This window comes from Bos indicus x Bos taurus, chromosome 7 (genome assembly GCF_003369695.1).
Source record: "Bos indicus x Bos taurus breed Angus x Brahman F1 hybrid chromosome 7, Bos_hybrid_MaternalHap_v2.0, whole genome shotgun sequence".
NCBI classification, from domain to species: domain Eukaryota; kingdom Metazoa; phylum Chordata; class Mammalia; order Artiodactyla; family Bovidae; genus Bos; species Bos indicus x Bos taurus.
In genome coordinates this window covers 12049774-12064707 of record NC_040082.1, presented here as the reverse complement: position 1 = coordinate 12064707, position 14934 = coordinate 12049774, and the positions used below count along the sequence as shown (strand labels likewise).

Below are 14934 nucleotides of genomic sequence, written 5' to 3'. Positions count from 1 at the left end.
TTCTTAGTAAACTGTGAATCATGAATAAATCTGTGGTTTAAGGCTAGAAATAAACCAATCTTTGTAGGTGGGTGCTGGGTCATTTGGATTTAATAGATAAAAATCTTCAGCTGATAAGGAACCAAATTCCCCTCAGGTCTTGTGTATTAATCTTTAATCCATTTTGAGTTGATTTTTGTGTCTGATATAAGAAAAGGGTTTAATTCGTTCTTCTGAGTATAGATATCCAGTGTTCCCAGCATTGGTTGTTGAAAAGACTGTCCTTCCCTCATTGTGTGTTCTTGGCATCATTGTCAAAGACGAATTTACCAAATATGGGTGGATTGTTTTCTGGGCACTATTTTCGGTTCCACTGGTCTTTACGCTGGTGTTTTTGCCTGTTTTGTGCTGTTTTAATTACTGTAGCTTTATTGTTTTCTTGTACTATTGTACAAACACCATAGCTGTGACGTTGCACAGAAGTTACAAAATAGCTCATAAGGAATCATTGAATCACAAAAGAACTGATGACAAAAATATTGTAAATACTACAACTCAGGAAAAAAAACACTACAACTCAGAATACCAGTTACAGTGAAAATAATGAATAGAGTCCTTTGAATGTAAAGATGTATTTCTTTTTGGGGATTCAAATGCAGTGTGAATTTGTTGGTGTTTTCTATACAAATAGCCAAAAAGGAAAGTATCAAGTAGTTAATCAAATAATACATTTTTTGGATATTAGGTTTTATTAGCTTGCTCTACTTGTCCTAAGTCCTGAGAACACTGTATAAAATATTGTTTTTTAAAAAGTCTTATGACTCATTAAAATTTTGCATAATAAAAAGCACAGTAAGTTTTATGATAAACCCATTAATTTGTCATCTTAAACAAGTACAAAATATAGCTTTCCTGCTTTAGCACTAAAGTGTCCATCAAAATTTCACTCTGTGTAAATACAGTCACAAGGTATACTATTTTCAAGAAGCTTGTAAACATAGCTGCCAATAATGACAAACATTTTGTTCGGAGACTAAGCAGAATGTTCTGGTTAATAAGACAGCATGTATTTATGTAACTATCACATGTCTCCTAGTTAGATATTTCACATTTAAGTTGAACACAATTGGTAGTGTACAGTATGTGATTTTGTTCTTAGTATCTAATGAAAAAGAGCTTGTGACCCTACTAAGTGCTCTTTTCATATTAAAAGAAAAGAGTACAATGAATTTTGAGTAGGCTTGAAGAAATACTATTGAGATTAGTCTTAATGCAGTCCAGCTACATAGTAGGAAAGTATAATGCTACAAACATCAGGTCGCCAAATAATACTTTTACTTTATAGTCACGAGGCATGAGGGCTATAGCTAATTTTGGAGAATGTATTTCCACCCACCAACCTGACAAATAGACATGGTCAACTTTGGTAATTCAAACGTCTGAATGTCTTTTCTCATGTGTGTGCATGTGTGCTCGGTCGTTTTGGTCATGTCTGACTCTCTCCGCCAGGCTCTGTCCATGGGATTCTCCAGGCCATAACACTGGAGGCCCTCAGAATACAGTTGCCAGGCCCTCCTCCAGGAGATACTCCTGACCCAGGGATCAAACCTGCATGTCCTGCGTCTTCTGCATTGTAGGCAGATTCTTTACCCACTGAGCCACCTGGGAAGCCCACCGTTTCTCACAAACTTCCATTATTTCTCCACTATTATAAAATACAGAAAATTGATGTGATCAAAATAATGTACTTCATGAACACTGTTTGTAAGCCAGTTTGTATTCACCCAGAGATAAAAGAATACCATGACTCTTCTCTCTCACCTTACTTGTATTTTAGAGTCTGCATCAAAGTTTGGGGTCAGGGAGTGCGCCAGAAGGCACTTGTTAAGGTGTATAGTTCTGGCTTCAAAATGGGGCTACATGTCTTCTAAAAGCCATACATGGTAGAATAGGTGTCATTCACAACATGTCTCCTGCTGGTGACTGATTTTGAAAACAGATAGTGAAATTTGGGTGTATGAATAATCCTCAAGTGGGTGTGCATTCAATCTGTTTGTGGAGGAGTAAGGAGCAAGAGTGTGGCTACTTTCCCATTTGAAGGAATACAGCCAAAGGGCAAGGTGTTTATAGGAGTTAATGAACTGGCAGATGATGTCTGATTTGCCAAACCTCAGAGCCGTTATCCTTAACCACTGTGCATTGGTGTAATAGCAATGAAACAAATGAAAATGGAGCAAGAGGATAAATGTCGTCTTGCCAGAGATGTCAGAATTTAATTTTGGAAAAAATAGAGGTACATAATTTTTTAAAAAGTTTGTAAAGCTGTAGGATGAGGTCTGCATCCAGCCTGGGATTGTAAGGATAGATACAATAGGTAGATAACATAGATAAGCCAAAGAGGAGCCTTCTTTCAGGTCCTGCTATAGGAAGAAAAGTGATGATACAACTTTCCTTCCAATCCATCACTTATATTCCCTTTCATACATTTTTAAAACAATAGATATTATCTACTACTTTGACATTTTCTGAGTTGCTTATGAGTTTTATCAATTGAATAGGAATATAATTAATATGCAGCATTATGTTGAACCAGTAAGTTAGTAACATTTAAATTACAATAATCTTTCAAGCAACAATAAATATAGTTTTGATTTTTTTCTCTTTTTATTAAATAAACTTTTTGGCAATACTTAAGAAAGTGAATTCTGTTCCTAGGTATTAAATCAGGAAGTTGCAGATTTAATCAGAACTTTAATCAATACTGCACATCTCAACCCACCGTGGCAATCCCACCGTGGGAATGCCGATTGGGTAGGTTTCGGGTAGGGTGCAAGCTGTTGTACATGGAAAAAAATTCACTCTGATCTGTTTGCAGTTGTGAATGCAAGATGATTGCAGATGTGAAGACAAGATGATTCCAAAAATTCATTATCACTATAGTACTGTAATTCTCTCATTTTCAGACCATTTCAGAAGATAACAGTCGTACAACTGCTCATCTTTTTCTGTTGGTAACATATCTTCAAACCTATTCTTACTTCCTTATGTGTCCTCCAATGTTTTCATCTATTTACCTAAATACTTCTGTTTCTAATTGAATCATTTATTTATAGCCATGCACACATATTTGAGGTTTCATAACAAGTATGTGTATATATCCACATGTATATATCAATATGTGTATAATACACACATGTATACACACATGTACACACACATACATATCTGTAAAAGAAACCTTGCTTTGATCATCCACATTATTATATCACTTATTTTTGCACTTTCAGACAAAAATAGCAAGGGGAAATGCTTGTATGTTATGGTAAGACTGCTGTGGAATATACCAAAGTATTCCAGGTTACCAGTTGGGTAAACATACACTTTTAATCACACATTCCAAACTGAAAATGTTATCAATGTCGAGGCTTAATAGCGTGCACCTGAATTGAAATATACCATCTTTATTAGCATCATTATTAAAATTTTTTTCAACTGCCACACATAATAATATAGCTATTTCTTATTTTAAGAATGTATTGTAAAAATTCCTTTTACATCACCAGTTTTTAATATTTGCTCTATCATTGATGTGCTCTTTGAGTTAGGCATTGCATCAATATTCTAATATTATTAGAATAATCTAGAATTAAGCACAAGCTGGAACCAAGATTGTCACGAGAAATATCAATAACCTCAGAAATGCGGATGACACTGCCCTTATGGTAGAAAATGAAGAGGAACTAAAAAGTCTCCTGATGAAAGTGAAGGAGAGTGAAAAAGTTGGCTTAAAGCTCAACATTCAGAAAACGAAGATCATGGCATCTGGTCCCATAATTTCATGGGAAATAGATGGGGAAACAGTGGAAATAGTGTCAGACTTTATTTTTTTGGGCTCCAAAATCACTGCAGATGGTGACTGCAGCCATGAAATTAAAAGATGCTTACTCCTTGGAAGGAAAGTTATGACCAACCTAGATAGCATATTGAAAAGCAGAGACATTACTTTGCCAACAAAGGTTCGTCTAGTCAAGAAAAAAACCTATGGTTTTTCCTGTGGTTATGTATGGATATGAGAGTTGGACTGTGAAGAAGGCTGAGCACCGAAGAATTGATGCTTTTGAACTGTGGTGTTGGAGAAGACTCTTGAGAGTCCCTTGGACTGCAAGGAGATCCAACCAGTCCATCCTAAAGGAGATCCAACCAGTCCATCCTAAAGGAGATCAGCCCTGGGATTTCTTTGGAAGGAATGATGCTAAAGCTGAAACTCCAGTACTTTGGCCACCTCATGTGAAGAGTTGACTCACTGGAAAAGACTCTGATGCTGAAAGGGACTGGGGGCAGGAGGAAAAGGGGATGACAGAGGATGAGATGACTCGATGGTATCACTGACTCAATGTACGTGAGTGTGAGTGAACTCTGGGAGATGGTGATGGACAGGGAGGCCTGGCGTGCTGTGATTCATGGGGTCGCAAAGAGTCAGACATGACTGAACGACTGAACTGAACTGAACTGAATAATATTCCAAAAGCATACTCCTTTAATTCTATAATTTACTGTTGGTAGTTTAGTTCTTTACCCACAAATTTAAATGCAAATCTATTATTTTAGTGCTGTAGTAAAGCAAATTTATAATGGCATAACTGGATGTTTCTCATACAAAGCACTTGGGATCCTGAAGGTAAGTCTACATTTTTCACCTTCTTCCTTGTTTATGTTCGTATACCTCCAGCAATGCTAAATGGCTTCAAACAATTATCTTATACAATTTTCCTCCAACCTCTTAAATAAAGATCTTATAGAATAGTAAGGTATAATGCAATTTTATTAGACATCTTAATGACACCACCATCACTAATAACCTTTTTTATTAATTTATTTATTTTAGTTGGAGGCTAATTACTTTACAATATTGTGGTGGTTTTTGCCGTATATCGACATGAAACGGCCATGGGTGTACATGTGTCCCACCATCCTGAACCCTCCTCACACCATCCCTCTGGGTTGTCCCAGAGCACCAGCTTTGGGTGCCCTGCTTCATGAGTCGAATTTACACTGATTATCTATTTTACAAATGGTAATATACATGTTTCAATGCTATTCTTTCATATTGTCCCATCCTTGCCTTCTCCCACAGAGTCCAAAAGTCTGTTCTTTACATCTGTGTCTCTTTGCTGAATAACCTTTGTCTCTTATATTCCTCTTGGATTCCCAAAAGAACTTTGAATAATAAAAACCACCCTATTTTCATATCATTAAACAACTTGGAGCCTCCATGAAATCTTGGATGATAATGCTAGAATGGGAGGAAGACAATTATGTGGTATTTACAGAATATAAAATGAACTTGAATTTATATTGCATCTTTCAGATGAGTTCAAAGACATATCCAACAGTGTTAAAGGATGAACAAAATGTTGCATTTTAAAGTAGTATTAAAAAGCTTAAATCATTTTGCTGAAATGATACAATGTGAATAATATTTTTGGGTGATACCCTTTTTACTTGATAATGAGTACAGACAGCTTTTATTTGATCTCCACTTCTCTGTCTCAGAACTCTGTTCAAGGATAGTCAAACATCATTAGGCATCTCCAACTCACTTCTGTTCCCTATCTAGTTTAAATGAGCACTTCTAGAAATACTGTCAGAGGTTGCTTCCAACTTTCTGACTCCCTTCTCAGTGATGGATGATGCTGGAATTGTTGCTGTTTTTATTCACTCTTTCAGTTCTTTGTGCGTCACTGTGTAAAACCTTATCACTGGTAGCTGAAACCCTGAAATCAATGATGTGTTTCTACTATCTCTTTTCCATTCTCTTACTATTAATAACAGCTTTGTTGTCTAATGGGCTCAAAACAGTGTGTGATGGATCATGTCCAGGAAGTCTTTTTCACTGTCTTGTGTTTTTACCTTAATATATGGTCTTGTAAAGTGAGTACAATCTGCCTGGATTTGATCCTGGTTCTCCCAGTTGATTTCTGTGAGGTGGATGGGCGTTTCTAACTCATTATTTATATATATACTTATGAAATTTTCATTGAAATATAGTTGATTTATAATATTGTGTTAGTTTCTGGTATACACAAAGTGATTCACATATATATTATATATATATAAAATATCCTTTTATATATATTATATATATAAAATATCCTTTTTTTACATTTTTTTCCCTTATAGGTTACTATAGGGTATTGAGTATAGTTCCCTGTGCTACACAGTAGGTCCTTGTTAGTTATCTGTTTTACATATAGTAGTATGTATATTTTAATCCCAAACTCCTAATTTATCTTCCCTCTCCCTGTTATTCCCTTTGGTAATCACAGATTTGTTTTCTATGTCTGTGGGTCTACTGTTTTGTATATAAGTTCATTTGTATCATTTCTTCTTTAGACTCCACATATAAGCAAGGTTATATGATATTTGTCTTCTCTGGCTTACTTTCCTTAGTACGATAATCTCTAGGTCCATCCATGTAACTACAAATGGCATTATTTCATTCCTATGGCTGAGTATAGTCCATTGTATATATAATGCCACATCTTCTTTATCCTTTCAACTATTGATGGACATTTACGTTGCTTCTATGTATTGGCTATTGTAAATAAAGCTGTTATGAACATTGGGGTGCATGTATTTTTTCAAATTATGTAATGTAGATTAATGGGAACACTAGTGATAGTAATCTCAAAGTGGGATTGTGAGAATTAAATGGATTATTATATTCAAAGCTCTTAGAGTAGTGCCTGACATAGCTCTCATGACATACGGCTTTAAAATGATTTACCAAGACCAGCTTTCTTTTCCTTTATTCAACAGCATTTATGAAGCACCAAATATGAGTGCTTCACAAGCAGTGGCTAGAGCTGAGAATGCAACTGGGATGCATCATACATGGCCTTGGCAATATTAATATTTAGAGTCTATTGAGAGGGCAAATGGTACAATGACCACCCAGCAGTGTGGTAGGTCTTCTGAGCAGGGAGACTGAAGTGTTGGTGGGAGAGAATGGGACAGTTGAGAATTCCTCAATATTTTTGTTCCAAATGATCCAGTGATAATAGTTTTGAAAAACTATTAATATATTCATTAACATTTTTCATCACATTTTTTGGGTGACAAAAATCATCCAGATTCCTGGAAAATGCAGTTTTTATTCTTAGGTCATCAGATTAAATGGCCTCCAACCCATTATTTATACAGTTATCTGCCAACACCTGGGGCACGCTCTAATTTCTAGAAGATTGTGATTCATAATTCACTCTTTGTATTAATATATTTAATTTTATTTCTGTTATGTCTAATTGATTTTAATATTACCATATTCTATCCTGGGCTTCCCTTGTGGCTCAGCTGGTAAAGAATCTACCTGCAATGTGGGAAACCTGGTTTCTACCCCTGGGTTGGGAAGATCCCCAGGAGAAGGGAAAGGCTGCCCACTCCAGTATTCTGGCCTTGAGAATTCCATGGGCTGTCTAGTACATGGGGTCGGACACAACTGAGCGACTTTCACATTCACTTTCATCCTGGTCTCTCAGTCCCTGGGTGTGCTCTCCTTTAATGATCTTGTCTTTCACCATATTCCAGCAACTACCTTCCATGGTCAAAAAATATGTCTTGTCATTACCCATGTGGCTGCTGCTGCTAAGTCGCTTCAGTCGTGTCCGACTCTGTGCGACCTCAAAGATGGCAGCCTACCAGGCTCCCCCATTCCTGGGATTCTCCAGGCAAGAGCACTGGAGTGGGTTGCCATTTCCTTCTCCAATGCATGAAAGTGAAAAGTCAAAGTGAAGTCGCTCAGTCGTGTCCGACTCTTAGCGACCCCATGGACTGCAGCCTACCAGGCTCCTCCACTCATGGGATTTTCCAGGCAAGAGTACTGGAGTGGGGTGCCATTGCCTTCTCTGGTCATTACCCATGCAAGCCCTAAATAGTCTCATCCTGTTGTTGTTCAGTTGCCCAGGCATGTCCAACTCTTTGTGACCCCATGGGCTGTAGCATGCCAGGCCTCATACTGTGTAAAGCAATAAACATCAGTGATTCTGTAGACTGTGATGGTCAGAAATCTGGGATCCCGTTAGGCTGGATGCCTCTGGCTAGAGGGATCTCACAAAGCTGCAGACAAGGTGTTGGCAAGGGCTCCAGTCTCCTGAGGTTTTCATAGGAAAGGGTCTGTTTCTAAGCCCACTCATGATTTTCAGTAGGCCCCACTCTCCGCTGGCTGCTGATGAGACAGTGGTAACTTGCTGTGTGGACCCTTCAAAGGCAGCTCAAAACATGGCAGCTGTTTCTCCCAGAGTGAGGGCTGAGAGACAGCGATTAATATCATAGTCTAGATATCATAGTCATAGAACCTAATTTCACAAGTGCCAGCCTTTCACTTTCATCACGTGTGCTCCCTCAGTCGTGTCTCTTTGTGGCCCCATGGACTGTAGTCCCTCTGGCTCCTCTGTCTATGGAATTTTCCAGGCAAGAATACAGGAGCGAGTTGCTATTTCTTTCTCCAGGGGATCTTTATGACCCATGATTGAACCCATGTCTCCTGCATTGGCAGGTGGGTTATTTATCACTAGTGCCACCTGGGAAGCATGTATTCTTCATTAACGTTGACTAGGTCAAGCACACCTCATTAATTTAGAATGGGATTACCCAAATACAGGAATAATAGGAAGCAGAGGTCTTTGGCAGTTACCTTAGAGGCTGTCTCCCACACCCTTCCTTTTCTCCTCAAATTTTGAAACTTTCCTTTTTCCACTCTCTCTTAGTCTGATGACCTTCAAGACCCCCATAGGTTGCCACCTCTTGATCTACCTACCGTTATGTCCTATTTTCTTTCTTCCTGTCACTGTGGACAAGGTGTCCTTCCACACCTAGCCTAAGGACAGCCTCCCTACTTGTGTTCCAGAGCCTAAAGTGTTTTGCATAGTCAAGGATATTGCTCCAAAAATTCTCCCCTCTTTTTTCTGCATCATCAAATTTTCTTTCTCAGTTGGATTTCACATCATTATGTAATTTCTGTCTTCAAAACTCTCTTGATTTCACAACCCTTTATAACTCCTGCCCCATTTCTGTGCTTCCCTACTTGAACATTAATTTGAAAAATGTGTTTCTATTCTTTATCCCAATCCATCTCTTCCTGTACCTACTACAATACTTGTACTGCACTAGGAATTTTCTCCTCTTGGTATCCTTAATAGCAGAAATTGTTATAATTCTTTATACAGTATAGAAAAAGCAGATTGATATGGGCAGGGTAAATAATTTTGAAGTAAATAATCAAGGGATTCAGATCAGATCAGATCAGTCACTCAGTCATGTCCGACCCCATGAATTGCAGCACACCAGGCCTCCCTGTCCATCACCAACTCCCAGAGTTCACTGAGACTCTCATCCATCGAGTCAGTGATGCCATCCAGCCATCTCATCCTCTGTCGTCCCCTTTTCCTCCTGCCCCCAATCCCTCCCAGCATCAGAGTCTTTTCCAATGAGTCATCTCTTCGCATGAGGTGGCCAAGAGATATAAAATCTTCCCTCAGTGGTTATCCCTTCTGTAGAACAGTTTAGTTCCTGAACTGGAACATTTTTTATTTACCAGTGACAGAATATTCTTTGGGTAGCAAGCAACCCTGCCTACTGGTAAATGCAGTGATGGTATCCTATGATGTAATGACAATTTCCTCTTTGAAAATTTCCTTATTGTCTTATTTCCAGAAAAGATTAAAAAATTTGAGCTGAAATGAGTTGTGAAAAAGACCCCTTTCTACCCTGAAGTGATGAATACATTCATTCTTAAAGAAAACTCTCTTATCCGTGATGCTGAATAACTCATACATAAAGTATCTACAGCCTGTTCTTTTTCATGTTGTATTTACCAGGGATCACCCGGAGGTTATTTGAGACTGGGGACTGGTCTGCTATGTTTTGAAGATGTTCTGCTGCTGCTGCTAAGTCGCTTCAGTTGTGACCAACTCTGTGCGACCCCATAGATGGCAGCCCACCAGGCTCCCCCATCCTTGGGATTGTCCAGGCAAGAACACTAGAGTGGGTTGCCATTTCCTTCTCCAATGCATGAAAGTGAAAAGTGAAAGTGAAGTTGCTTCAGTCTTGTTCGACTCTTAGTGACCCCATGGACTGCAGCTCACCAGGCTCCTCCGTCCATGGGATTTTCCAGGCAAGAGTACTGGAGTGGGGTGTCATTGAAGATGTTCAGATGGTTTCAGTCCTCACAAGACCAAAGCATTCGTTCTATGGGTCAGACTGATGCTATTTAGTCAATACGTATAACCTCCTTAACCGCCTGGAATTTATATGCCCCAAATGACCTTAAATATTGTCATTTAAACAGGGTTCTGAAGCAACAAAGGCAATTGCCATTACTGTCCTAGCTTCTAAATCTGGATATTAACAATATAACTTTTGATTTGTTACCCACTAAAAAATTACAGAGTTCTTACTGTTTAACTTGCCAAAATATCCCTTACTTCAAAACATGCCTGAGTGAAATGGACAAGTGAAAAGGCATGTTACTAACTCATCATTCACAATGATCCCCACTGTATAGCATTCTCCCATGCCAAATAATATCTCTCCAGAATTCTGATTCCCCACTGCAGCACTTTCAGTTTTGACCCATATGCTATGGTTTGTGTTGCAGAACTGCTCTAGACTGCTGAGCTTTCGGTATTAAGAGTTAAATCATTTTTAAAGGCTCAGGAGAATCTGTTCTCCACAGAGAGAGATACACACTTGAAGGAAAATCAAAATGCACGAAACATGGCAAGTAGATATTAAAAAAAAGGCAGTAAAAAATGTAGAATTTACTGCCCTTTACAATGTCTCTGCAACTAATCACTCTGGATCACTGTCCACACCTTGAAAGAATATTTTTTGTTTTCAATGGAATTCCTAAAACATGAGGATTTGTTTACTGTACAATGACTCCAGATGAGTGTGCTTGTCCTGGTGCTTTTTGAGAATATTGATCTGCTCAGCTATGGCTTCTAACTCAACTGCCTTTTATATCCATTATTTGATTACTTAATGGCCAGTCACTTTTAGTATTTGCCAATGGAAACATTAATTCTAGAACCACAAAAAAATGGCTGAGACAGGGCTGAATTAAAATCTTGTGTAGTTAATACTTTGGTTAAGATTCCAATTAAGTGTTCAGTAGGATTAATTTGAGTCTTTTTAAGAAAAGGGAGTTAATGTGTTTTTCCTTCTGATATTTGTGTTCCACAGTATTAAAACAATAGGGCATTCCATAATTATGATGGTCAGAAATGAATTGTCTGTGTTATCTGCATCAGACTGGTTTAACATGACTAGTTTTTTAACAGGGTAAGGTTGAAAAATATTGACTTAATAGACATTTGTTAAAAAGTTGTATTTTGGTGAAGATGTATGTGAAGCACCAAGGGGCATACACAAATAATCATCATGGGTCTTTCCTCAAAATGGTACAGACTTGAAAAGCTGATGGGAAATGTAAATTGATTTTTTAAAACTTACACCAGGTAGGAAATGATGTGTCTTACTGCATAGAAAAGGCTATTTCCTAAAGTGGCTCTCAGTTCAGGTTCTAAGGAGAAGAGTAGATAATTCTGAGCAGAGCTAGATTTCTTTTGAACGTGTGGATAGGAAGATGGGGAGGTGTGGAAAGACATTTCAGACATGAGAAATATCAGAGATAAAGCATAGGAGATACTAGGATATAAAGAAGGTGTGTTGCAATATTTATCCAGTTAGACTGTAAGGTGAGAAAAACTGATTCATAGAAGATAATTTTGAAAAGATGAACTGAAGCTACATGTGGCCAGGCCTGGAATGCTAGACCATGGCTTAGGTTTCAGTGTTTAAGCATGAGTCCTTGGTGAAAGTGAAGTAGCTCAGTCATGTCCGACTCTTTGCGACCCCTGTGGACTGTAGCCTACCAGACTCCTCCGTCCATGGGATTCTCCAGGCAAGGATACTGGAGAGGGTTGCCATTTCCTTCTCCAGGGATCTTCCCCACCCAGGGATCAAACTTGGGTCTCCCGCATTGCAGGCAGACGATTTACCGTCTCAGCCACCTTGGTAACACATAATAATACCTTCAACTCTGATACCCTTGCCTTTCCCAACTTCTTCCCCAACTTCCCAAGACAGTATTAGTGAAAGTGAAAGTTGCTCAGTTCAGTTCAGTCGCTCAGTCATGTCCGACTCTTTGCAACCCCATGAATCGCAGCATGCCAGGCCTCCCTGTCCATCACCATCTCCCAGAGTTCACTCAAATTCACGCCCATCGATTTGGTGATGCCATCTCATCCTCTGTCATCCCCTTCTCCTCCCGCCTCCAATCCCTCCCAGCATCAGAGTCTTTTCCAATGAGTCAACTCTTTGCATGAGGTGGCCAAAGTATTGGAGTTTCAGCTTCAGCATCATTCCTTCCAAAGAACACCCAGGACTGATCTCCTTTCTCTTAAGGATGCTTTAACATGAAAGTGTTAAAATATTTTGCAAGGAAAATATTTCTTTATATTAATACTTGTAAACGTCATTCAGTTCAGTTCAGTTCAGTTGCTCAGTCATGTCCAACTCTTTGCAACCCCATGAATAGCAGCACGCCAGGCCTCCCTGTCCATCACCAACTCCCGGAGTTCACTCAGACTCATGTCCATCGAGTCAGTTATGCCATCCAGCGATCTCATCCTCTGTCGTCCCCTTCTCCTTTTGCCCCCAATCCCTCCCAGAATTAGAGTCTTTTCCAATGAGTCAACTCTTCACATGAGGTGGCCAAGTACTGGAATTTCAGCTTTAGCATCATTCCTTCCAAAGAAATCCCAGGGCTGATCTCCTTCAGAATGGACTGGTTGGATCTCCTTGCAGTCCAAGGGACTCTCAAGAGTCCCTTTTGAACTACAGTTCAAAAGCATCAATTCTTCGGTGCTCAGCCTTCTTCACAGTCCAACTCTCACATCCATATATGACCACTGGAAAAACCATAGCCTTGACTAGACGAACCTTTGTTGGCAAAGTAATGTCTCTGCTTTTTAGTGTGCTATCTAGGTTGGACATAACTTTCCTTCCAAGGAGTAAGCATCTTTTAATTTCATGGCTGCAGTCACCTTCTTCAGTGATTTTGTAGCCCCAAAAAATAAAGTCTGACACTGTTTCCACTGTTTCCCTATATATTTCCGATGAAGTGATGGGATTGGATGCCATGATCTTCGTTTTCTGAATGTTGAACTTTAAGCCAACTTTTCCACTCTCTACTTTCACTTTCATCAAGAGGCTTTTGAGTTCCTCTTCACTTTCTGCCATAAGGGTGGTATCATCTGCATATCTGAGGTTATTGATATTTCTCCCAGAAATCTTGATCCAGCTTGTGCTTCCTCCAGCCCAGCGTTTCTCATGATGTACTCTGCATATAAGTTAAATAAGCAGGTTGGACAATACACAGCCTTTTCGTACTCCTTTCCCGATTTGGAACCAGTCTGTTGTTCCATGTCCAGTTCTAACTGTTGCTTCCTGACCTGCATACAGATTTCTCAAGAGGCAGGTCAGGTGAAATATTATTATTTAAAAGAACTGATTTGTCTATGAAGTATAAATCATGTCCTGTTGTTGTTTGTCAACTAAAAATACATTTTTTTTCAGGGTTGTGTTTGACCAAGTGGGAAAGTGGTTATAACACAAAAGCTACAAACTACAATCCTAGCAGTGAAAGCACTTATTATAGGATATTTCAGATCAACAGCAAATGGTGGTGTAATGATGGCAAAACCCCAAGCAGGTGACGGCTGTCATGTATCCTGCAGTGGTAAGACAAGATGAACATTGAGTGATGATGATGGTATTGTTCTCTTCAGAGCATCAACAAGTCTAGTGATAATAAAGTCATAGGTCATTCCAGAAACTCTTGATGTTAGCAAACAAGTAACCTTTTATCATACCAGCTCTTTAATTTCTTACTTAAGAAATTAGGAGGAGGATAATAGAGAGCTTCTAGAAATTAATATGGAGCTTTTCTAGGTCCCTGATGAGCTCTTCAAGACATTTTCATTTGTATTGAATCTCTATTCTTATAGGTATAACCAGATGGGCCATGTGTCATCACTTAATGTTGCTCAGTTGTGTCCAACTCTTTGCGACCCCATGGACTATGCAGTCCATGGAATTCTCCAGGCCAGAATACTGGAGTGGGTAGCATTTCCCTTCTCCAGGGGATCTTCCCAACCCAGGGATCTAACTTAGGTCTCCCACAATGCAGCCAGATTCTTTACGAGCTGAATCCCCTTGACAGTATCAGTGAGTGGGCCTAATTCTGATCCAGACTCCACCCATGGTGTGATAGGACTTGGATCATACCCTGTTGCCAACCAGATCTGGCTATCTTTCTCTGCTGGTCTTGTCAAAATAAGAAGACAGAGATGTAGGACAAAGCCTTAAGCCTCATCTGGAAGTCTTTTCAACTATCTGGCAAATACTTCACTTTTCCGTCAGTGCTGACTTTCTCTTTTTGTATTACATTGAACTTTTCTGGTGTCCTCAAGCCCTCCTGACTGCTGAAAAGTCCCCTCCTTCAGAAGGGTGTGTTACTGTCAGCTGAACTTCTAGTAACAGGCTGGAGACCTGCTGTAAAAGCACAGATTGCTAGGATCTGTATCTACATTGTCACTTCATTCTCCTCCAGTCAGATTATATTGCCATCCACCCCAGCCTCTTACATCTGCCTAAACCTTGCTAGAGATGGCCACACTCTGCCATTCTACCAGGTCCTTCCTGGATACCTAGCCTTCAGGCAGTTCCTGGAACTGCCCTTCCCAAGTTCAGCCTCTGTGCTCTCCTAGGTCCTGTGGCCCCAACATGCACCATGCTGAAGATGGTGGGCACTCCCCGTCTGTATACCTGATGGTGCCATGGTATCTGTACATGATTTTAAGTGAGAATTTTTTTAAAGACTACTATTGAGAA

General features: G+C 39.3%; 1 pseudogene; it reads left to right on the top strand.

Annotated features, from left to right (window-relative positions):
- Positions 1-6925: 6925 nt before the first annotated feature.
- LOC113894926 overlaps positions 6926-14934 on the top strand; it is a 186511-nt pseudogene continuing 178502 nt past the window's right edge.